This window comes from Lissotriton vulgaris, chromosome 5, assembly GCF_964263255.1.
Source record: "Lissotriton vulgaris chromosome 5, aLisVul1.2, whole genome shotgun sequence".
NCBI lineage: Eukaryota > Metazoa > Chordata > Amphibia > Caudata > Salamandridae > Lissotriton > Lissotriton vulgaris.
In genome coordinates this window covers 1,249,497,388-1,249,520,567 of record NC_141693.1, presented here as the reverse complement: position 1 = coordinate 1,249,520,567, position 23,180 = coordinate 1,249,497,388, and the positions used below count along the sequence as shown (strand labels likewise).

At 43.1% G+C, this 23,180-nt stretch overlaps 1 protein-coding gene across 1 annotated transcript in view; it reads left to right on the top strand.

Annotated features, from left to right (window-relative positions):
* The first annotated feature begins 5,820 nt into the window (after window positions 1–5,820).
* The window catches only part of CD53 (CD53 molecule), a 197,128-nt gene continuing 179,768 nt past the window's right edge, over window positions 5,821–23,180 (top strand). The window contains exon 1 of the mRNA XM_086923094.1: window positions 5,821–6,063. The gene's annotated coding sequence lies outside the window, so the exon portion shown is untranslated. The remainder of the gene's footprint in view (window positions 6,064–23,180) is intronic.

The window sequence follows — 23,180 nt, the reverse complement described above, 5'->3', positions numbered from 1 at the left end:
ATTGTGAATAAGAGTAGTTGAACACATAAGCCTTCCTCCCCATTTAAGGATTTTTCCATCTATAGCTGAAACATGATGGTCACCATACTGTAACTTCCCTAGTGAGAATGAAAACGATATTAAGTAATATCAATAATGAGATGTTCACCTTAAGTTGAGGTTTGAGGGAAAATATGCACATATGGCTGTATGCGTAACCCACATTGTTTGTATGTTTATGTTTCTATAATTACAGGTACACCATAACCTCGAAACGAAACCTAGTGGCAACACAAAATCCACTTGAATTACTGCACAAATGGTGTAAGTATTTTTGTTTAGTCCTGACGAATTCCCCATAGACCCGGCTGGGCATGGAGGGGCAGAAACATGTTGACCGTTTTTTTAAAGTGCTATAATACGATCCAGTAACACGATCTATGAGTATACCCAAGATGTTTTACTAACAAGCCTCATCTAATCCCTATTAAAATTCATTCTGGATGCAAGCTTGTTTTTTAATTTTTGTGGGCACTGACATATCTCTGGACACTACTGCGCTGCCCAGAGGTTGCCTCAGGCTTGAGGTGGGCATACAGCACATTTACTAAACCCTATGACGATGCCATATCGCGAGTGTGGGGCGGAGAAACAAAATACACCGCACAGCGACTTTTCCACCGCGTTTATGAGGGTTTTTTAAGCAAACCAAGGTAACGCAGTTACAAGTGTCCATTCTGCATTTGATTCTTTGAATACCTATAAGGGGAGCTGAATGGACAGATTTTCCTCCTCCCTATTTGGTGATTATTATACAGACTTCTTTCCCCAGCGAAAATAAAGAACTGATAGAGTGTCCCAAAAAAATTGGAGCACGTAACAAAGCTGAAGTTTGCAAAGTTGTTAAAATCATTAGAGAAAAAGGGGCACCTGGCCACAATGGCTTATCGGGTTCCCTTTTAAAAGCTGACATCGAATTTTGACAAATGTGCGTACACTTTTATACCAGGAACGTTTGTTAAATGGCCAGATGCTTCAGACTTGTAGAGGCTCTATTTTACATCTTATGTACAAAAAAGGCAACAACAGTGATCCAGCAAAATATCGCCTAATTACACTACTAGACATTGAGGCAAAAGGATGTGCAAAAATGCTACTACACTAACTGGAGGATTGGTATTTGGAGCACATTTAATTTCCTTCTACCGATCAGGATTCAAGCAACATTCATCTACTATAGATAATATAGTCGCTGTTAGAAATGGGGTTTCTGGTTGGCTAGGGTATACACCTAAGCCAGGAAAAACCCACCACTCCTAGTCAGGGTAAGGGAGTTACACAATGAAGACAACCCCTGCTCACCCCCTTGGTAGCTTGGCAGAGCAGTCAGGCTTAACCCAGAGGCAATTTGTAAAGTGTTTGCTCAACATACACATACCCCAGTGATGCACTAGCCCCACCACAAAAGAGACGGCACTCAAGGTTATATAAAAATAGCCTTGGTATTATATACACATCAAAACCACCTTAGACCATAAATCACTGCGTAGCATAGCAAACACATTTAGACCACATAACATAAACCACTGCGCCACTACGTGCTTGTCATAAAGGGGCACATATGGTCATAAATCACTTTGCAGTAGGTAGAATTATATTTGGCCTCAATTACATAAATCACGGTGCCACCAGGCACTGGTCACCAACATGCCCATAAAAACACATAAATATTTTTGCCATAAGCAATGGTCATTAGCACACAAACCATACATAATTTTTGCAGCAGGTGAAGCGCATTAAACCCCCTCATATAAATCACTGTGCCAACTGGGCAGTTTGTCATTACATACTTAAACCATAAAAATCACTTTTGCCCCTAAGCAATTGTTGTAACATCATAGTGCAGTAAATCATATACCTTTAAGTCCCCCAAGTCCTGAGAAACATTATGGCCACATTATGCCTATCATTACAGAGCACCAAAACATAGGCTACTATCTGCACACCGACTAGGGGTTATGCGGTAATCCTCATTCCTAGGTTATAGTCGGAGAGGCCTTAGTCTAGGGCTCCCCCCTGAATGCCCCACCAGAAGCAGAATCAGGGCGGGTTTGTCAAGCAAAAATGCCCCCGTTGACCGGCCGACCTCCTCTGGTCTCCCGGGGGTGAAAAGCGTGAGGCGCCGTGCACTGAGATGTTGGGCACGCCGGCCAGGTGTGGCTGGGGCAGCCACGTCGACTTCCCCTGATTGCTACGGCAACCCGCCGAGACTCAGCAGGTACTTAGGGTGTATCTCTGGCGGTGCTGATTTGAGCACCGTAGATTGTTCTTCAAGTAGAGGTCAGTGACCTTTACCCTCTGTGCTGCGGGCTGCTGGTGGTAGCCCGCGAGGCTTTGATGTCTTCCGACGGTTAGGTCCCACCTCTCCTGACACACCAATGCAGGTGAGGCTCTTGCCTGGGACTTCCTCTGCAGTTCTCTTTGTGCTAAGGGAACCGGGAGGGGCCGCGCTCCCAGTACAGTAAGGGTGGTGGCTCTTCGCTGTCTTGGGTGGTTCTGCTGCAAGTGTAGTGCAAGCCCACGCCTTGGGCTTGACCAGCAGTAGAATCACAACGTTTTTATCCCATGCTTCACGAGCTATTAAGCCCAAGCCTTGGAGAGCGCTCACCACGCGCTTACTGCACTTTAAAAAAAGGGTGAAGAGCACCAGATGTTGTAAAATACTCAAGGAACAAGGAAATTCCTATACTGTAAAGCACCAGGAATTCCAAAATAAAGTGAATGCACCAGGAACTCCCAATAGAGCAATGAAGACTTTGATGTTCCTGAGTCTTCCAGAACAGGAGGCAAGCACACAGAAGCCCTTGGAGATTCTTCATGAGCAGGATACCACAGCAGGGCAAAAAGAGTTAGTCCTTTTCCTTCACCATAGAAAGAAGCAGCACCACAGTCCAACCCGCCCCTCACTCGGAAAAGGTAGTGCTCCTCACACAGTCCTTCACTCTTCTTCTTGGCAGGATCCTCTTGTTCCTTGAAGCAATCCTCCATCCTCGGGTTTTAGGTATGATACTTATTCCCCAAAATGTCTTTGTGGCAAGAGTCTCTAAACCCAGTCCAAATCAGTTCTGCATTCACTGGTGCAGCATGACCACAAGGGTTGGAGACATCATTGTGCAAAAGGAGACACAGCCTATTCAGGTGTAAGCAAAACTCCTGCCACCATTCTCAATGCAGAACAGGTCTATTCAGCTCTGCGCTGAGTCACCCATTAAAGGCAGGGCACACCTCAACCCGCCTCAGTGACTGTCTAGAGTGAATGCACATCTCAGATCCTGTCACTCACACACCAGACACTGAATACACAAACAGCCAGAGGCACACAGAATGAAATAAGAAAATGCTCACTTAAGTGGCATTTTCAAACACAGGATTTAAAAAACACCTTTACCTAAAGGTGTGTTAATACATTCTGAGTTCAGGGAGTCCAAACTTCATTTTCCAATCTTGCCCCTATTGCAAGTTACACAGGTAACATTTTTACAGTGCAACTCCAATGATATGCCTATGGGACAGATAGCCTTTCAACAGTGGAAAATGAAATACACTGTATTTCACTATCAGGACATGTCACACACACTTGTACATGTCTTACCTTTCCCATACATTGCACCTTGCCTATGAGGGTACCATGGGCTTACCTTAGGGGTGCCTTACATGTAAGGAAAGAGAAAGTTTGGGTCTGGCAACTGGGTGCACTTGCCAGGCCAACATTGCAGTTCACAACTGCGCATGTAAACACTGCAGTGGTAGATCTGAGACACATTTTCAGGGCTACTCATGTGGGTGGCACAAACAGTGCTGCAATACCACTTGTAGCATTTGATTTACAAGCCCTGGCACACACTGTGTACTTTACTACCAGTAAATCAACTATTCCTATCATAGATAACCATTCCTATCACAATTTACACAGAGAGCATATGCACTTTAGCACTGACCTGCAGTGGTAAAGTGCCCAGAATCCTATAACCAACAAAAACAGGTTCAGAAAAATAGGAGGCAAAAAGCAAACACTTTGGGAATAAACCTGTCAAAAGGACCAGGTCTAACAATCGGCCTATTCTATCTGATACACTGTACATTTCTACCTTCTCGCCCTCCTCTGTTTGCATGTTTGTAGAATACTTTGCAGCCTTTGGCCTTTGGCAGAGTAAACCGAAATTGGCCGTGGGGCAAGCTTGCAAACCAGGGAATTCCAAGTGCCCTACTTAAGACTATTATTATTTCACTTTAGTCCGACACATGGGTTCGTCTTAAGTTAGAAAAGGACAATACAGCCAAAAGCCAAACTCCAACCAGAGGAGGCCTAAAACAAGGCTGTGTCTTAGCTCTGATGCTGTCCAACCTCTACGCAGCTGGCCTGGGCTGCACACTTTCAAAAGTAAATACAATTCCACCAAGGATGCATGCGATAGACTGCCAGTCATCCATGATTTGGTCATTCTACACCACTCTAAAATCAGCATACAATGTGCGCTTCTGAACTACACAATTATAACGTAAATAATAAGCTGGTAGCCAACGCTCAGAAGGTAATGGTCTTTGGGAGGTGCAAGAGTAAATCACCACAATTCTGGAGGCTAGGCCATCTAAAAATTGGGCAGACACCACAATATAACTATTTCGGTGTCTGATTCATGGAAAACGGCAAATCGAATGTACACATAAAACATAGCACAGAAAAAACCTCAGCTATAACATTTGCATTGTAAACTAAACAGACATTTGCACAGCGTATCAGCAAAAGCTATTACAAGAACTACACAAGCAAACCTTCTACCGGCTATCTCTTGTGGGCCACAAACCCAGCCAGGAAAGTTGTCCCAAGTGCTGTATAAAGATCAGTGTATGGCATAAAGATTTTTTTTTGTCTGCCAAAACACATTTGTTGATTTTTGTTACGCCTCAAGTTTGGCTTGACTGGGCAGGTACCAGAATGCCACGCGTCATTTGTTAAATATGATTATTCAATTTATCAAGAAAAAAATATATTTTATGATGTCCTTGCTAGAGATTTTTTTCAACCAGATAATTCCTGGTTTTCGTACTTAACTAATGCAGCTAAGTACCTAAATGTAAATTTGGCAACAAGAAAGACCTAAAAGCCATTCTTAAAAAACAGGTGTTGGCTCTCTTGAGGAAGGTGGACCTGGACAGAACACAGTCAGTCGTTTATCCACATTCAATCGCAAAATCATACACCTACCTCAGAGAGATAGAATATCTTGGCAAATTCCTTTAAAATGTTTTATAGATAAGGTTTTGAGTCACGGGTGGTTGCATGTGAACGTCCATGTACCACCCAACTGATTCTCCCTGCAAAGCAGCGCTTGGCAGCACGTTGCGCAGCTTAACTTTACTTTTGGTTACAAGTTAATGCAGATTGTAAATACCACCACTACACTTTGTGTTAGGTTTGACAGTACCACAATCCCGACGCGCAGTGTTTGTTAATCTGGGCCTTCATGTGATGCAGGCTGTGACGTTCTTCGCTGTGAGGATTCCTCTGTGTTTAGGTGAACTCCGAAACCTCGCACCGAGTTTATTCTCTTGAAGTGTTCTGCTTTACCCTGACCCTTCCCTGTAATCCCAATTGTTTCGCTTCATGACAACCCGTTATATTTTTGAAGATTCTACGCAGCACCCTGTGTGTGTTGTTGTTTTTACACTTCTTGTAGGCATGTGGTTTGTGCGCTCAGGGAGGCAGCCAGTGCCTGTGCACCGTTTCGGTTTGAGCCTCGCCCTTTGAAAAGTGTTCGTGAAAAATATCTTTTTTCGGCTGTCCTTCCTGTGGTCAGGTGATAACGAAAAGCAGCTTCGGCGCGAGCTTCCACAAAACGGCATCTTGTAGCAGCTGCAAGAGGGCCGAGAACAGCAACCTCACACAAGGACGGAAGACATAATGTGAAAGGAGGAACCTTCACTAAACCCACTGACTGCACAGTTATTGGGGAGATTGGGGGACTGAAGAACTCAGACATCTGGCGGCAGACTGCTAGGAAGCGAGAAAGCGTCGGCACTGAGGTAACATTTTGACTTGCTTCATGTCAGACAATGGTGTTACAAGGTCTGCTGTTTCAGCGTCTGTACATGACAACATTTAGACATCCCGTGTTGAGTCAGTCACGTGTACCCATTACCATCTCGTCCTCCCTGCTCCCACAAGCTCCTTTACACCACGGGACAGATTCTTCGAAAAATGAGAAACCTTCACCTACAGCTAGTTCGCCTACTCGCTGTGCCAGTCGCTGCTGTTCGTGCCGCCTCACTTCAATATTTTTCTGTCAGTGCCCTTCCATTCTCTGCAGCTCCCACCTCCTCTGACCTGGAGTTTTGTCCAATTGGGGAGTGAATGTGTGTTACACCAGAAAAACTCAAAATGTTAGGAGAGGGACCAGGAAGCCGAGGGTAATCTATAAATGTAGGTTCGTTACTTTCTTTGAATCCAAATATATTTTTTCCATGACCTTTTGAACTCCTATATGTAGCCTAGAGACTCAAATAGCACTCCCCCATCAAAAAGGAGCCGACAATGCCTGTCCAGTCCATCCAGTCTCAGACAGCCACACATTGAACCTATTTTATGAAGTAGGGGTGCCAATGAGCTGCATGAGTGGACAGATTGACATGTCCAGGGAATCCTTGCATGTCTGGAATCCCTGCTACCCCTCCCCATGGACAGTGATTAGGAGTGTGCAGAATCTGACATCTGTGCAATCTCTGTAGTGTTCTCTTCAGAACTCTGTAACCTTCACAACCTTTCTTAGCTAAGGTTGTGAAGTTAAAACCTATCCATAAGAAAGCTTTTAGTGCTAGAATTACTTTTTATATGTTGACACAAATATTTTTGCCAGAGTTTTTCCAGCAGTTTACAACACTTCTCAAATTTTGATGTGTCCATGTCCAGTCACGTGTGGCATTGTTATTTACAGGTTGCCATGATGGTCGTCTTTTAAGACTGCAGTTTGTATTCAAGTAGTTTGTGCAACTGCCAAAGTCAGGACAAGGGAAGCTTTTCATCCCGCTTAGTTCTGGAGATGATGGAACATACAATGCATTATAAACTAGCAGGAAGATGAATGGCTGGATTTTCACATTAATTTCTTAGTTACCAAATATTAATTACAAAGATGTCATCTACTTTAATAAATGTATGATGCTGCTGTCTTAACAAACCTACATCCATGTACGATGCATTAGAATCTAGCAGGAAGATGATTGGCTGGAATCTCAATTTGAGATTCTCAAATACATTTTCTTCTCATGAAATATTATTTACCCTATCGTTATCTACTTTAATGACTTCATGACAATGCAGTATTAATAAACTCCCCGAAGAATTTCACACACTTTGAACGAAACACATTGGCTGTGGTTCTTTATGTTTTAAGAAGTTATAACAAAGCTGACATGAAAACCAACATGCTGTTGTTACTATTTTGGAGCTAATGAGCTGACTGCATGTTGAGTGCCCCTGATTTGACATTGTTGTCCAGATCTACCTTTTAATTTGTACACATTGTAAGGGGCCTTTTCTGGTAGATGCCCAGGGTGGAGCAGAAGCCGATGTTGTTATGCATGCACACTTTTAGTCCCAGAGAGAATGCGATGAAGCAACAGCCAGCCTTTTGATTATTGTGAATTATTTGGATTGGTCTTGAGGAAAGCACAGCATTGTGCACTTTTTTGCTAAAACATATCAACCCCCTGCGTCAAAATAAGTGCTATGCTTCTAAATAATGTCAACGTTGTGAGAGGCTCATTCACGTAAAGTAAAGTGACTATACACTATATCTCTGACACAATATGAAATGGTAGTATTATAGTAGTGGTTATTCATTAATAACACCTATAATCTGTATTCTTAAGGGGAAGTGTAGTTCAGGGTATTTGGTGTAAAGCAGCAGCATCAGCATAGCTAAGGGTATAATAAAGTGGCTGTTGGAGATAATGCGAGGGTTAGATTTCCTTCCTTTGAAAGCCCCTTTTCTCTGTATTTGAGGACCAAGGAGCCAATGATGACATCATTGCAAATCTGTAATAGGAGTACAGCCAGTGTTTCCTCTTCTTGGCCTCTGGGTACCAATTACTCCCTTATTGTTTTTATATGTTTTAGGTTCAAGAGTAAGCTTATTAAGGTAAAGAAATACAGTGAGTTATAAAATAACATAATAATGAAAATGAAAGAATTACATACAATGTATCAATTTTAAAGTTAATGAACAAAAATGGTTTGAGTTAAATACAGTCTAACATATGCATAAGTAGGAGAAGAACAATAAATGAAAAATCCATATCGCATACATTATACAAACAAAAAACTGATATGCAAAAAGAGAGAAAAAGTTAATCCACTTAATGTCAACATAAAGGAAGTCATGGAGGTTTAGTTACTTCTTGTTGTTGAGGTGTAAGAGACAAAGAGTGTCTAGCACTTGCGTCAATGAAAAGCGTGACAGGTGACCATAAGTCTAGACGTTTTGTTGCCATTTGCAATGGATATACAAATGTTGTGTCAAGCCTATGATTATAGCAGACAACATACCGCCACGCTTGAAAAGACAGTTTAGTGAAGTCTTTCCAATTTTTAGTCACTTGTTGAAAGGCCACTGCAAACAGCAGATCTATTACTTTGACATTGGAATCGCTATTTTCCCAAATAGGGGACAGGCTGCCTAAAAAGATGTGTGAAAAAGAAAAGAGATGATTGGAACCAAAGATAGAATTAATTTGGGACCATACCCTTTCCCAAAAGTTCTGAACAAGGTTACATGTGAAAAGCATATGGTATATGTCAGCATGTGGTGACGAGCAAGACCAGCAAGTATCTGGAAGGTGAGAATGTCTCGCACTGAGAATGAGTGGAGAAAGAAGGAGCCTATTATATATGAAAACTAGAGTCTGTGTGGTATTTGCAGCCCTAGAGGACTTCCTAAGCTTAAGCCAAATTCAATCCCAGAAGTCTACAGACCAGGAATATTCTAAATCTTTTTTCCACAATAATTCTACCTTAGTTTTGTCTCTTGGATGAGGAGTGTGTAAAAATTGATATATAGTGGATGCCTTAGATTCATTAATGATAAGGGTCCTTAATGTATCTGCATTAACAAATTCATGGGAAGCATTTGGCTGAGGTGGTATATATTGTGCGTGAGCATTTTGAATAGCTTTCACTAGAAGAGAGTATTTAGAGTTAAGGGAAGGAGGTAGGGCGAAAAGAGTGCTAACCTGTGAAAAGGACATAATTTGGTCCTGATCATATAATTGGCGCACCCAGATCCGACCTCGCCATCTCCAAGATTTCCAGAAGAAAGGTTTATTATTTATCAGAATAGATTTTTTATGCTATGTAGGAGGGTTGAAGAAGGAGGTCAGTAAAGCAGACGGGATTATTTTGGAAGTATGTTTGATTATAGGGGTGGAAACATTCTGCGGTTTTCGAGTGAAAGAGAGATATTCCTGAAACGAAAAAGGCAAAAGAAAGGATTGTTCAAACGTAGTCCAAAGGGGGCAACTACCAGAAAGATCAGAGAGCCATTTTGACGCTTGACACAGTAAAAAGGATCTGTGGTAGGTGGGGAAATCAGGAAAGTGTGTCCCGACCTCTGACTTTGGGTGAATTAATTTTGAGACAGACGTACGTGATTTCTTGTTACTCCATAAAAAGGAAGATAAAATAGAATTAAACTTCTCAAAGTATTTTGAGGAGATGGAAAGAGGAATATTAGAAATTGTATATAAGACTATGGGAGAGAGCATCATTTTTATAGTGTCTAAGCGACCCCACCCAGATAAATAAAGGGGGTGCCATTTTGCGGCTAAAGATGACAGCCTTTGTATGCAGTTTTCCAAACAACGAGATATCGTCCCTGATATGGAGGGAGTAAAATGTAAACCGAAGTACTTGATGTGTTCGGGACTCCATGTGAACCCTGAGGCAGCGAAATCAGCTTTGAGAGTATATTTGGTAAGGGGTAAAATCTCGCATTTATCTTTATTTAATTTATACCCAGAGACAGATGCAAAAGAGTCAACTTCGTCCTAAAAAAGCAGGAAGAGAGACTTGGGGCTGTGATAAAAATAAAAGGACGTAGTCAGCGTAAGCTGCCATTTCAACAGTGGTCTCCTTAAAGGTAAAACCATGAATATTATCATTTTGACGAATCCTTAACAAAAAAGGCTCCAGGGCAAGATTAAAGAGGAAAGGGAAGAGTGGACAGCCCTGTCTGACGCCTCTTCCAAGATGAAAGTAGGAAGAGATGCCACCATTCGCTGATACAGCTGCTCTTGGAATAGAATACAACATAGAAATTAAAGCAATAATCTTTGGGCTAAAGCCACACCACTGAAGTGTACAAAAAAGGAAAGGCCATTCAACTCTATCGAATGCTTTTTCAGAATCTAAGGCTATGGCAGCCAAGAGATGGGAGAGATGAGAGGCCTTAGAAAGAATGTCAAAAAATAAGCGAGTATTATCTGTGATGAGTCTTCAAATTAACAAAACCGGACTGTTCTGTTCCTAACAAATCAGGCATCTGAGATTCCAAACGCAAAGCTAGGGCTTTTGAAAAAATGTTGTAGTGAATATTGACCAAAGAAATAGGTCAATAGTTTTTGCAGTGTTGTGGGTCTTTGCCCTCTTTAGGTATAGGGCAAATGAGTGCATCAGAAAATGAGTCAGAAGATTCACCAGATTGCAATAAAGCGAGTATAAAGGTATGTAATTTAGGAATAAGTAAATGTGCAAAGTGAGTACAAAATTCCACCGTGAATCCATCTGGACCAGGAGCTTTATCTTTTTTGATTGTCTTTAAGGCAGCAAGGAGTTAATTCTGCATTAAATCAGATTCTAAGTGCGAAAGGTCCAAGCGAGAATTGGGGCTACACTGGATTTTGGAAAGGAACTGGGAAATGGAATGATCAGGGGACATAGTTTCAGATGTATAAAGTGATTTGTAAAATTGAAGAAATTCATTTAGGATATCCTCATCTTTAATTATTGGTTGATGATCTTGGCCAATAATAGATTCTATATTGAGTTTATTTTGCTTAACCTTTAAATAAGTAGCTAATAATTTACCGGCTTTATTCTGACCACCATAATACTTTGCGCTAGATTTTAGCAAGTAATTTGAGGCATTGTTAGTTGTGTCTTAATTAAATAGAAATTTGGCCTTTATAAGGTCAGATAGGGAATCTTTGGATTTGGAGGAGTAGTAAGAGTGTTCCAATGTCTTATTTTTGTCTAATAGGGCTTTAGTGGTTTGCTGTGCCCTTTGGCATTTTTTTGTGACAAATCTAATAATGAAGTTTCTGGCCGAGGCCTTAAAGGCACCCCAAACCACATGAAAAGGAGTGGTACCTATTTGATTAAAAAGAAATAATTCATTAAAGAAGGAGGTAAAAGATGACGTAAAAAATGGATCTAGAAGCAAAGTGTTGTTAAAGCGCCATTTACGGGATAGTTTGGATTTGCGTAAAACATCGAGATGCATAGTGACAGGAGAATGGTCCGATATCAAAATGGAGCCAATATCTGCCATCACTAGTGACTGGGAGAGATTGTGGGATAGGAAGAAATAATCTAAGCGTGATTGGGTGTGATGCACCGGTGAATAAAAGGAATACTCTCTCAATGTGGGGTTGCAAAGTCTCCAGGCATCAGCAAGCTTATGTTGTTTAATTGTTTGTGTGAATAATGCGTGGGAAGTGTGAGAGACAAAGGGAGTTGTGGAATTACGATCAATAAAGGGGTCGAAGACTTCATTGCAATCAGCTGCAAGAATAAAATTATCATCGTAACATTGTGTGATTTGTGATGCCAAGGATTTCCAAAAAGAGGGGTACCGTATTGTAGGTGCATAAATATTCAGTAAGGAGATTGGAACATTGTCCACCAAAAATTTAACAAATATCCATCCACCCACTTAATCTGCACAATGTGATTATCACCTTAATGGAGAGAGATTTACGAAAAGGACAAGAACACCGTTGCGTTTACCATCGCCTGGAGAGAAGAGTTCCTCACCTACCCAACCCCTCTTCCACTTACAGATTCTTCAGCTGATAAATGCGATTCCTGTATGCACGCAATATCAGTTCCCAGTTTGGCTAAATGGGTTAAAACTCTCTGTCGCTTAATAGGTGAGTGTAAACCTCTGACGTTCCAAGAAACAATTTTTAAAGTCATAGAATAAAACTGTAACAGTATGAAAAATATGGAATGAAGCAAGACTTTAAACCAGTAGAACCATATTCAACAACAAACCAACTGTATGTGAAATAAGGCATCGGAGATGAAAGAGAGAAGAAGGAATAAGAGAAAGTATAACGGGTAGTTAACAGTGGAAGAGCAGAAGAGTGGTAAGAGGTAGAGAATTTTTGGGGATTAAATCAAAATGAAGGTAAAGTATTCAGACAGAAAAAAAGAAAAAAGTTGTAGAAGGAAAAAGATACTGTAAGAGAGAAAAATATGATTTGAAACAAAGGACTTACATGTAATCCAGGACATATGAGAGTTGGAGGGGTAGAGGGCCACAAGGAACAATGACGCGTTTAGGACGCAAGTGGGAAAACGGGGAGGAGAACAAAACCAACGGATTTCAGAACACAGAGGAAAATGTGACACGCAGAAACAACCTGTGGGAAGGAAAAGGAATATGTTAAATGCATTCTACAGAGCAGAAAAAGCTAGCATTCGCAATGCAAACATCCTAATTGACTATAAATAAACTATTATCTCAGTTGAGATTTAAAAAGAAATTAGAAGGTTAAATAAAGTTCAAATTGTCTACTTGAAGCTTGGTGAAGAAGTGGTATCCATTGAGTCAGTCTAATACGAGTAAAGAAAGCTTTTAAGTTTTGTCAGGTCCTCATAAGTATTGGTTTTGTTGTTGATGGTTACTTTAAATAAGCAAGGGTGAAACAGACCATATCTGGCACCTATTGAGCTCAGTTGAGGCCTCAGTGATAGGAACTCCTTACGCCGATCTGCCGTTGATTTGGCATAATCTTGAGTGAAAAATAAGGAGTTTCCTGACCAGGGGATTTTATTCATTGGTCTAGCTGCAGAAAAAACTTTTAACAAGTCTGTATATTGAAGAAAGTATAAGATCACCACCATTGGTTTTCGTACTGAAGAGGAGGACTCCACATGTGCTGCTGGACCTAATTGATGGGCTCTTTGGATATTCAGAATGGTGCTTTCCGGTAACTTGAAAGTTTGGAAGAAAGCCTTGGGGTCTGAGCCTTCTGTTCCTTCAGGTAATCCATAAATACGGAGATTATTCCTCCTGTTTCTGTTTTCCAAATGTTCTACTTGCTTGTGCAACATCGATACTTGGGAACATAAACAGTCCTGGAAGAAGATAAGTAATCAACAACCTGCTCCAAGGAGGTAACACGTTCTTCCATGTGAGTCCATTTGTCAGTAAGCACTTGAAGTTTCGAATTAGTCTCCTCAACAAAAGGGCGTACAGCCCTAATTTCCTCCAACAGTAAGTCCATTGTGACGGAGGAGGATTGTTTTGGAGGAGAAGGGGGATCTTTCTCCAACCTTTTAGTTGACGTCTTGGTAGAGTTAGAAGTCAAAGTAATCGTTGACACCGTTACACTTTTAGGTGAAGTACGCCAAGGATCATCCATGGCTAAACACTGATATCGTGAGCCGGTTTGAAGTAGAAATTTACGAGACGAAATTTTAGGCTGAGGTAAATTTTTAAGTTGCCTTTTCATAAATAGAAAGGAATGAATCTCAAGGCAGAAGAACAAAAATAGCAAGGTGTCAACTGACAAGTGTCTAGAAATAAACACCGTAGTATAGGAAAATCAAGGAAACATGCAAATAAGTACACAAATGAAGTACCAACCAAACAAATTGCAGCAGATCTATGATTACAACACTGGTAGTGATTCAAGAGGGAGGAGTTGTCAAAGTGTGTAATCAGCAGACAAGCTGGGAAAGGGTGATGTATAAGGCCTATGCCTTACTAAGAATAGGTAAAACCAAAAGAATTGGTTTAAACAAGAAAAAGAGGAGACATGCTCTGTTTGAATAAAGAACAGTCAACAATTAGGAGATACTAGCATCAATTGACTACAGAGCTTGAGCGAAATGAAATTTAGTGACAAGTACAAGTAATGCATTATTCCAAGTTCATATAGAAAGTACCACAGAACTACAAACGAAGGTATGGTATCTCACATCCATTATGAAGAGCAGTACTTGCAGTATCATGAAGTTAGTCTGCGCTCATTTGTGCATTGAAGAAGGTATATATATAGGGCAGTGGAGAGATTCCTTCGAACATGAAAGAAGCAAAAGTGAAGGACATGAGCTCAGCGAAATCATAAAATGCCCTGCAAATGAGAGAAAAAATTCCCCTGAAGCCTTGAAATGTTTTTTAAATAATGGCACCTTTGATGTCCCTTGAGGTCGTACAAGACATCAGCAATTGTAAAAACACAGCAGCGATGTCAGCAAATGTCACAAAAATGTAGTTATTAGGTGCAACGGAAGGCAAACGTTGTGAAAGGCATCATATGAAGAGAATTCCAACTTAGTCAGCACTTATCTGCGCAATGAAAAGGATATTTAGGTACAGCACTAGTGGGGAGCTCCGCCATCGGTAGAAAGAAACAAAATGGCAGGCATGAGCTCAACGGAGCGAAAAAGAGCTCTGTTCACATTTAGGAAGGTTCCCACAGGCTGCAGAAATACTTTAAATTGAGGTACCTTGAAAATAGCTGGAGGTCGCGCCGTTCATCTCGAGGTGAGCAGACATTCGCGACGACGGTGAAGGGACCACATTGGAATCAGGTCCGTCGGCGGTCTGCACAAAATGGCAGGCATAGGTGTCTCAGAAGCCGCGCTGCTGTTCACGTCAGAAGTTTTTTTTTGTTTCTTTTTTGTAAAAACCCTTATTGTACAGCTCAATAAAATTACAAGCACAGGCCAACAACCGCAGGGGCCAGCCGCAACACAAGAATAAGATCCAATGCATTATCTAACGACACAGCTCTTCAGCCGACAACCCTGAGGTCCGGCAGCAAATCAGGATAAACATTGTATTAAACTTACAACACGTTGCAGAATAAGACAAAGGTTTCATTTTATGTTTAACCCCCCCAACCAAAAAAGAAAGGAAAAAGGAAACAGACATATCTGGTGCCATACCTTCAAACACTATGATAAAGTGAGCGGGTGAAAATAAAATAGTCACAGATCAATTTAAAGGGAACGGCCGAGACGCCTGCGCTAGCAAACACAAAACAGGATATACGAAAAACGATCTATAACCCAACGCAGCCGCCCGCACTCAGACCCCGCCCACCCATTGACACCAGGATAGAAAAGGAAGTACGGTTACCAGATACTGGAATAACTACGTTCAGGATAATTCGCCCAGAGAAATTGTAAAAGAGGAACACGGACAAAATAATAAACCCATCCCACCACCCTGCACCCCTGCATATGGCTCTCGCCTAACCCCAACTAGCAGTGTGCCTGTCGCCCCAGCTAACTAAGTTCTAAAAGAAGAAAAGAGAGAGAGTGGAGGAGGATAATTCCAAACAGGCTCCCTGTCCTTCCCCCCCCCCCCCCGCCAGAAACAGGGACCCCTGGAATGAAGCAATAGTCTAACCAATAGACACAAGAAAACAGATCAGGGGAGCACTTGAAAACACCACCCAGCCTCCCGTGTGCCCAACAGTATAAATCCCAATTCCAGGAGGACCCTAATACTAACCCTAGGCCATACGTCTCAGCCCTGACCCTTCCGCACCTTCATAGGCACCCCTCCTGGTAGAACCACTGAGTCGACACAAGCAGCCGCATGCCGAGAGAGTTCAAAAAGTGAGTGTCTGAGACAAATCCAAACCCTAGGATCCTGAACCACCCCAACAGCAACGAAACTCTCCCTCAATGACAGGCAGTCTCGATGTTGCTTCCTCCACAGCTACGCCGCAGCCATTGGGGAACAGGATGAAGAGAAAGCACCAATACAGTCAGCAAAAGGAAACTCAAGGAAAGAAACGTCAATCAAGTCTCGAACCCGCAATGGAGACGATGCATACTGCAGAACGTTCAAAGCATTAGGGTCACAATCTTCCGATACACTGACCAAGGACTCCAAACTCTCTTGTCGCGCAGGGTCCTCGTTGGGAAACAACATGGCGGTCTCGGGTGTCGTAGCCGGGCGCAGGTCATGTAGCGAAGCAGGGTCCGGTCCCGCTAATCCTTTATCCGTTAAGCCCGTAATCATTCCGCACATCAGGGCGTCCATACAGGCGTGAAACTCCCTGATGGCTGCCATTACTGTTGCAAGCGACGGCTCACGCTCCGTCCGGTTCATCACTCCACTCACAGATACGAATATTTACATACCCTCCAGATACCCCTGGCTCCATGGGGGGAGCGGGCAATGGCAGTGCGGACAGCCTTAGAGGGTGGCCGCACACTTCCTACGGCTGCAAACAGTACCCCGCTGCCGCAGGCGGAGACCCCGACCACCGAGCCCCGGCGGGGGCCAAACCAGGTCCACAGGACGAGGACCACTGCCCACAGCCTCAGAACTGCCGCTGCACTCCTCTCACCAAAGTTGAACACTCCAAAGTGATTGCCGTCGAAATTGGGCTTACAATACTTCCACCGCTGTAGACTGGACCCTGGTCGCGGCTGGCGGCCGATGTTGTTCAACTGCGGCCCGGCCAGACCAAAACTCGAGACCCCGGCTCTCCAGCTGAACTAGGCCTCAAACTTCAACTCGACATAACTTCGTCAAATCAGCGAATTAAGTTTCTGGGATAGCACCATCGGAGCATACATAAGTTTGTACACCTTGAGGTCGGGCGCAAAAGCAGGATTTTCATCAGGATCATCTGGCGGGGGACGGAGGTCGACGGAGCCGGAGGCCTAAGCAGCCATCTTGTTTGCGAGCGTAGCTCCTCCTCCACGTCAGAATTAAAGATGGTTATGAACTTAGAAAAAGTTTGCAGTGGGCTTCCTTAGAAGCTTGAAGATTTCGCACACCTCATTCTCCGTTTAGAGGTCAGTGCATGTGGGTAAAATAACCCGTTAACCTGTTTTCGCTCCCGTCGTCTCGGGAGAGTCACAAAACTGCTGCCATCTTTAAAGGCCGCAAGCCACGCCCCCCTATTGTTTTTATATGGTGATTTCACATCTCTCTGTCCTCATGGATGAGTGACAGTGAAAGGCCCGTGCTCTTCTCTTTGTGAAGCGGCTAGAATGCAGCGCAATACTGAGCTTTATGCTGTAGTTAATACAGGGGATGTGAAATGATTATACACCTCAATAGTTCATTATCACACCAAATGAACAGATCATACAGCCATTCACTATGCTGCTGAATTACAAGTTGTCTGTTATTAAGAATGTTGACCTGCCTCAGTGACAGCTTACAGACAAAGGCATGTGTTTTCTCAGAGTGCGTGGCCATGGGATTTGTTTAGCAAGATCTAGATCGCAGCAGAGTTTAGAAAACCAAAATTCAAAGTAACAGTTAAGGGAGAAACATGCAGCATGAATGTAATTTCTCACAACATTTCCTTCATTTATGTTTGGTTCAGTTATACTTAGCAAATGCCTCAAGCCCTGTCCAGCATTTAGAGAAAACAGAAGTCTTGTGATCATGGTGCGTCTGTGTTTCACCACTCTGGATTGTGGGGTTCTGTTAGAATTTTATGGAGTTATTTAGAAGGGCAGCTTGCTTCAGTTATGCATGTGGAATAGTGGTGTCTTTTTGTGGTTCCGATGGCTCTTTGTTAGTCTTTGTTATAGTGGCATAGTGTGCTTTTGCCTGTTTAATCTATTTATTTTCTCCATTTGTGTTGTAGTATGTTGAGTTGTGTTTTCCTTATTTTTATGTTGTCATAATCCCATGTTGTGCTCTTTTTGTGGTCAACCCTGGATGTGATTTTTGTTGGTATCTGTTTGTCTAGTGCAGTGATGGTCCAGTTATCGGAGGTGTGTATTTCTCTCGACCACATGTTTAATAGGGTTCATTCAAGGTGATTGTTGAGTTGGTGGATTGTTTTTTTCTATTGCCTGTATGAACGTTTTTTTAAATGTTTTAAAAAAAAATGTTTACGTGTTGTCATTGACAGGAGTGTTGATTTCAAAAGTGATGATGTTGTGATCGCTCCAGCTTATAGGGTAGTTGTCTGCAATTGTGGCTTGTTCTAAGGGTGCAAATATGACATCCGGAGTGATTATTGTGTAGTGATGTGGGACGGAAATCTTTTGTTGGAGATTAAAGGCTACAAAGTTGGTTGCGAAAGGTGTGGTTATGGTTAGAGTCTTCTTATCAAACCTTATATTGAGGTCTGCTTGAAAGTATTGGTTTGAGTGGTCCAGATGGATGTTGATTACTGTATCTAATAATACATCTTTAAAGTTGCCATTGCTGCTTTGTAAGGGGACAGGAACCATTTGGCAATCTGCTTTTTTCAACCTCTACAAGTGCAAGAGTACAAACATTTTAAAAATCATAATTGCCAAAAGGATCTCATGTCACATGTGCCACTTTCAGCCAATACAGATGTTTCAACTTAGAGGCACATTACATACTGCAATTTACTAGCCAGGTGCTACATGTTCCAGAATGCAGCTTTGTGTTGGCTAAAATCCCAAGATTATAAACGGTGTCCTATGACAATGGATACCTTGCTATCTATAAAAAACTGGTGGCTCAGCGATCTACTCAAAACTCTGCATCGGTCTATGTTTGATCCTAAGCTCACAGGCTTTAGTTTTGATGGGTCCACTCAGCATTTCACCCTTACATGGTAGATGAAATGAGTATTGTAACAATACAAATCTGTTGTCTGTCAATAGTGGAGAAGTGTGGCTCAGGGGTTAGAGGCGGCAGACCCGGAAGCTGAGATCGGCCCTGGACCAGGGTTCAATTCCCCGCCTCGGCGGGTCTTGGGCTAAAAATTCCACGGACTCGATAATTCTCGCTCCGGTGCCTTCTTGACTCACGGGTTCACACTCTGCGACTCTGGGCAATAGCTTGCTTAATCTCCACAACGGCCCCTCGCGGCGGGATGCCTGGCTTTCACCTTGTGGACACCCTGCCGGGGTTATCTCACAGGGGAATACCAGGACGGGTTCCCTAAGCAAGCGCCGGGAAACCCACTGCGGGTAGCTGTGCGCTATATAAGCTCAAATACATTTACATTTACATAGTGCCAGGACACCCAGTCCCCCACATCAGGGGTGAATGTTTACCACCAAAAATACTACTGATAAATCACTATGCTACTGACGGTAAAACAATCCTCAACGTGGTACCTGCCTTAGATTAAATATCCAGGTATTCAGTACGACATGGAATCCGACTATTTTGAAGCACTTTTATCAGATAAGGGAACTGGTGAACATGGACAGGAGTCTTTTTCTAAAGTTACTCTGTTTGGCCACTTGGAGAAGCCAGGATTTAAAGTCAGCCCGTCTTGCTTACAGAACGAATAACCATTAGAGAGATACTTCACAGTGAAGCTCAGGTGTGACCACAGTAGTTTCACAGAAGGTGTGTTTTACATATGCCAGTGAATAAAATAGAATTCATATTTTATTTCTGTATTTATAATTGTGGTATATAGCCCTTATAGCACATAGCTGGTGGTGTCACAATTCGGCTGAGTTACATAAACTCCTTTGGTGATACTGACTGGGAAGGATTGCTATAAAACACCTGTCAGACCTGACATCCTTAGTGTGTTTTTTCTCCTAACTTTTTACCTTCAGACCTCCTGTTTTTGCTGACTTCGTTTTTGCTGACTATAGGACTCTGTGCAGTTTACCACTGCTAACCAGTCTAAAATGCTGGTGCTTTATCGTAAAACATGGTACATCGGCTTATACCCAATTTTCATATGTAATTTTCTTGTAAGACCCTTGTACAGTGGCACTACTTGTTCCCAGGGCCTGTAAATTAAATGCTACTAGGGGGACCAATGCACTGATTGTGGCACCCACTTAAGTAGCACTTTAAACATGTCTCAGACCTGTGTGTGTGCAGTTTTAAACTGCCATTTCGGCCTGACAAAGTAAACCTTTTCTCAAGCCCAAACCTCCCTTTTTAGGTCTCGGCGTCAACGCGCGGAAGCGCGTCTCCGCCGAGATCTTTTGTCAGCGACTATCATTCCCAGGAGACAGTCCTGGCCACGCGCATCCTTCAAGGCGATTTGTAACTGGAACGCGCGCTGTGGCCAGGCGCTGTCTCCTGGGAAGCGCAAGCACCACACACGCATGCGCATACACACACACACGCGCCCATGCACGCACGCACATACATACATACAGAGACACCACCCCTGACTCATACACACGCGCGCGCACACACACAAGTGCACCGAGGCCCCCCCTCCCCCTCCCCCGCCGTCACCGTCGCGCACATACATACACACACACACACGAGCATACACACACACAAGTGCACCAATCGCGCTCCAGACCCCCCTCCCCCTCCCCCTCCCCCGCCGTCACCGTCGCGCACATACATACACACACACACACGAGCATACACACACACAAGTGCACCAATCGCGCTCCAGAACTTACCTTACCTCAGCACGCGGCGCCCAACCTCCTGCTGGCGCGGCCCCGGGGCTCTACACCGCTCACAGGAGCCCCGGGCCGCGAGACGCTACGACTCCGCCTGCCTCCTCTTCCGGTGTGAACGTGGCCCCGCCCCCGTCACAGGCGACCGTGCCTGACTTCCGGGGCGGCCGCGAGTTCAATGAAATGCAATAAATACCATAAATGCAATTGTATTCAATAGCTGATTAATAGGTTTTCCAAGCCCTCACCTAACGGTGTTTAAACAGGATTTAAATTAATGCTTACAATTCTGCCCGGAGCATCCTGCTCCTGCTTCATTCTAAGAACAAAGTTACCATAACTCCTTGCTAAGCAAAGCTCAGCAGTTGTATGCACCCGTGTTTCATCTGCCAACAATTTACATGTTTAAATTATGAATGGTTGAGTATGCAATCATCCCCTTTTGCACAACACAAATACAACACAGGCAACGTTCCAGGGATTCGCTGTTAGTTCTCAAAATGGACACTGATGAAAGACGCTTTGTTTACATCACCCATTGATTGAACTCATGCAAGAAAATCGCTTGCCGTACTGCCAAATTCTGTCTCTCTCTCGTTGAACCCGCATCAACATTTTGGATTAAAGCATACAGTGAATTCCAACAGCCCTCAAGCCAACGTGCGATAGAATGTGAACGTTTATATTCAAACATATTCAGAAGGACGCGACCACAGAGTTAAAAACAAGCATTGGAAAAGCCAATAGGTCTCGTCTACATAAGGTATTGGGTTTGTCAATGCTTGGTGGTGGTGAGTGGTGAGTGCAGAGTGGTGAGTGCAGAGTGGTGAGTGCAGAGTGGTGAGTGCAGAGTGGTGAGGGCAGAGTGGTGAGTGCAGAGTGGTGAGGGCAGAGTGGTGAGGGCAGAGTGGTGAGTGCAGAGTGGTGAGTGCAGAGTGGTGAGTGCAGAGTGGTGAGGGCAGAGTGGTGGTGAGTGCAGAGTGGTGGTGAGTGCAGAGTGGTGGTGAGGGCAGAGTGGTGAGGGCAAAGTGGTGAGGGCAGAGTGGTGAGGGCAGAGTGGTGAGGGCAGAGTGGTGAGGGCAGAGTGGTGAGTGCAGAGTGGTGAGTGCAGAGTGGTGGTGAGTGCAGAGTGGTCAGGGCAGAGTGGTGAGTGCAGAGTGGTGAGTGCAGAGTAGTGAGTGCAGAGTGGTGGTGAGTGCAGAGTGGTGGTGAGTGCAGAGTGGTGGTGAGTGCAGAGTGGTGAGTGCAGAGTGGTGGTGAGTGCAGAGTGGTGGTGAGTGCAGAGTGGTGGTGAGTGCAGAGTGGTGGTGAGTGCAGAGTGGTGGTGAGTGCAGAGTGGTGAGTGGTGAGTGCAGAGTGGTGAGTGGTGAGTGCAGAGTGGTGAGTGGTGAGTGCAGAGTGGTGGTGAGTGCAGAGTGGTGGTGAGTGCAGAGTGGTGAGTGGTGAGTGCAGAGTGGTGAGTGGTGAGTGCAGAGTGGTGAGTGCAGAGTGCAGAGTGGTGAGTGGTGAGTGCAGAGTGGTGAGGGCAGAGTTTTATTTTTGATTTAAAGAAAAAAAATGTCATGAGCAATGCCAATAGCTCTACCTTTAATGATGCCGAGACCATTGCATTGCAAATGCTTGTTAATACATAGAAGTCAATGCTAGAGTAGGCCATGGACAGCCCAGGGGCAGGGTGCAATGCGCTTAAAAAGTAACATATGTACATTTAAGTTTTCATGTCCTGGCAGAGAAAAACTCTTACATCTGTTATTCATTAATGTAAGACCTACCTCTCCTATACAATAACCTTGAAATTAACTTACTACATTTTATAAGTGTAATTTCCAAATTGGTACAGGGGAGCAGTACATGTTTGATGTCCCTGGAATTGTAATGAAGAATCCTAACTTATGGTGAAGTTGGATTTTAAATTTCGAAAATGCCACTATTAGAAAGCATTTTGGATCCTAACTGTAAACATCATTTGCTGTATTATATTTTAAAAAGTTCAATTATTTGGTACAGCGCAAAAATCACACACTAGCCAAACAATAAAGAGAAGCAACACAAAGGGATTATGTATCAAAATTGTCATTATTTTGAAGCAATTGTAAGGGTTCTTCATCAGTTGTTAGAATAAAACAAAGAAATTCTAATGTACAAGGAAAACATTCATTGGTCCAAGAGTACAAGAGAATACGTCCCAGCTGTCACATATAGTACAATACTAAATTTGCAGTAAGACACTGAACGCAAGATGTCATTAATGGCAGGAGTGGACGTGAAGGTCAATGTTTCGGTCTTAACATGAATAATCACAAGACCATCATCAGGACGAATTGTTAGGTATGAGCAGATGACCTCTAGAAAGTAACATAATTAATTAATTAATTATACTGTTCGATATGTGTTGCAACATAATTTACAAGGTAAGCACTCAAATTGATTACTGATTCCATTTCCAAATATGATTAAAACAAGAAGTGTTGAGGCAATTGCTCTACACTCAATATTAACAAGGACGGTGTGGCGTCACTTATATTTTCATTTGTTGAAAAAACATTTTATTAAAAAA